A 2,599-nucleotide genomic window follows, 5' to 3' on the forward strand; every position below is an offset into this window, starting at 1 on the left:
AGAATCAATAATATTAAGTAATCACTGAGCACTCACTAATCTATTCTCTCTGCTGAACACATATATTTTTTTTAGTGACAAGTGAGGTTCTAGTTATCGTGTGTTTTTCTCGATATATATACATTTCGTTTAACGTTTGCGAATGATCTTTTACTCGAGGAGAATTACCTCGTCTTTTATCCTATTTTCTTATGATTTTTTACTTTTGCCATAACAGATATGTAAACCATCTCTCGGACGAATATATTACAGATACAGATACATTAAATTAAAAGATTATATTATTTATTTATATTATTGTTATAACTAATTGCACTTACTTTTGAGAACTCGTTATTTTTATCTCGCATACGTTGCAAATATGTTTATCCACGATTTTATATGGAGTTGTTATAGTTTATTCAAGCTTATACAAATTATATACCAATGGAAATTCCGGCCAGTTATCGGCGGCGGGTTTCATGCTCTTTTTCGGTTCTTTCGCGAAAATTTTTACTTCCATTCAATTTTTATTACAAAATATGAGAACTAACAATATATTATAAAATGTATGTCAACAAAAATAAGTTCTGCATCAGATGTATCGGATAACTATAATAAAAATACATCTCGTGAAAGTATAATATTTATTAATAATGAAAATGTTGACTATGTATAAAATTGATGTTTTTAAACTTTAATTTTATTTAAGACTTATAAATTGTGTGTCTATGCATTCGTACATTATTATATATCTTCGTTAACTAATTATTACTTTATGATCATTCAGTTCATACTGTCATTATTTTGCTACTTTATTAAAAAAAATTGATTTACAATTATTATACTTAATATTTATTAATTGTACGATTAATATATTCTTTTTTATATTACACATTATTTATGTATATTTATTACAGATATCTATATATGGAATAATAAAGAAACTTTATTGATAATATTCTTGTATAAAAAACATTAAGAAATATTTACTTCCGGAAAAATGTAACAACATTTATGTTGGGAGCGAATAGCTACAGAAATGAGAAAAAAAGGTTACAATGTCTCTGGAAAAAAATGTTGCACAAAGTTCCTGACATTAAAAAGAACTTACAAACAAATAAAGGATCACAATAATACCTCGAGAAACTCTAGAAAAACATGGGAATATTTTGAAGTACTCTGGCATGTACTTAACCTCAACACATAGGTTTGTCGAGTACAAAGTTGTAATGAGATATAATTCAAAATTCAACACACAATAATTAATGTAAACGTTAAAAGATTATATTTATAGATGATAATATGCAATGGATACGACTTGCAATTATATCAATTATTGAATTATGTCTTTTTACGATTATATCTAATAGTTACAATAACCTTTGTGCTCAAGCTCTAAAATTGATATTTATATTTTTATATAAATAAACATAAATATTATATGCTTATATTATAGGCTATGGATGAACTATGTGGTACAAAACCTTGGATTGAACCGATATCAACCGCCTCATCTGATCCAAATAATCAACATGCAGAATTATTAATTTCTGAAAAAAAAAGTAAAGGTATGTATGTTTTTTTTATACATCTGTGCTATAATTATGAGCTTATATATTTGACGTACAAATATAATTAACAAATCTTAATTAAAGAGCTTGTTACAATAATGATTAGCATATGAAGATTATTTTTTTCATTTGTATAAAATGTGTGTTAGTCCATTGTTGCAGCAAGCTCATAAATTAAATTAATTTAATTAATTAATTTTAATTTATATGTAATGTACTTACAGATAAAAAACACTCATCAAAGCATACATTGTTGGAGTATAGAAAACTTCGTGCCGAAGTAAGAGATGCACAACATAAAGAGAAAATGAATTTATTGAAAGATGTTAAAAATTTAATTCGAAAAATGCTACTGTTAGGGAAGTTAAGTTATTTACTAGCGCCACTTGCAGAATCATGTAAATTCGCCATTTCTTCGTTTTTCTTTTTAGTTCATGTTGGCACGATTGAGAGTTAGTTAGTTAGTGACAATATGGCGAACGTCTTATGCGCATTGTAAAATACTCAGAGAAATATATGGTTATTGAGTCAAGAAAAACGCATCTTATATACAGTCCACTGCCATTGAACACCACATAAACAGCTACAAAAGGAATAACATCAACTAAAGTCAACGCTCTGCAAACTGTGATTTAACTAAAGTCAACACTGTAAACTTAAGACTGAAAATGAAAATTAAAGTTCCTACATTATGTTTTATAAGATATAGTTTTCAGTGTTACATATGCAAAAGTTTATTTTGTTTTATTTTTAAAGAATTTTTGTATTTTCTTTTTGCATTATTATATTGATAGATTTGCTTTCATATTGCACATAAGTTAAAGATAGCATTAAAATGTATCTTTGTGTGTATACACCGGTTGAATTTTCTTTTATAAACTGTATGTGCCATTATACTTTGCGTTAAATACGTTATGTTTTATGTAATAATTATATTACATAATTATTTATTTTCGTTGCATATTTTGTCTATTCTGGTTCTGTATAATCATTAAAGTTTTATTTTTCAATTGATAAGTAATAACTATAATATAAGCAATATAAGT

Source organism: Wasmannia auropunctata, unplaced genomic scaffold, assembly GCF_000956235.1.
Source record: "Wasmannia auropunctata unplaced genomic scaffold, wasmannia.A_1.0 LD336106.1, whole genome shotgun sequence".
Classification (NCBI taxonomy): domain Eukaryota; kingdom Metazoa; phylum Arthropoda; class Insecta; order Hymenoptera; family Formicidae; genus Wasmannia; species Wasmannia auropunctata.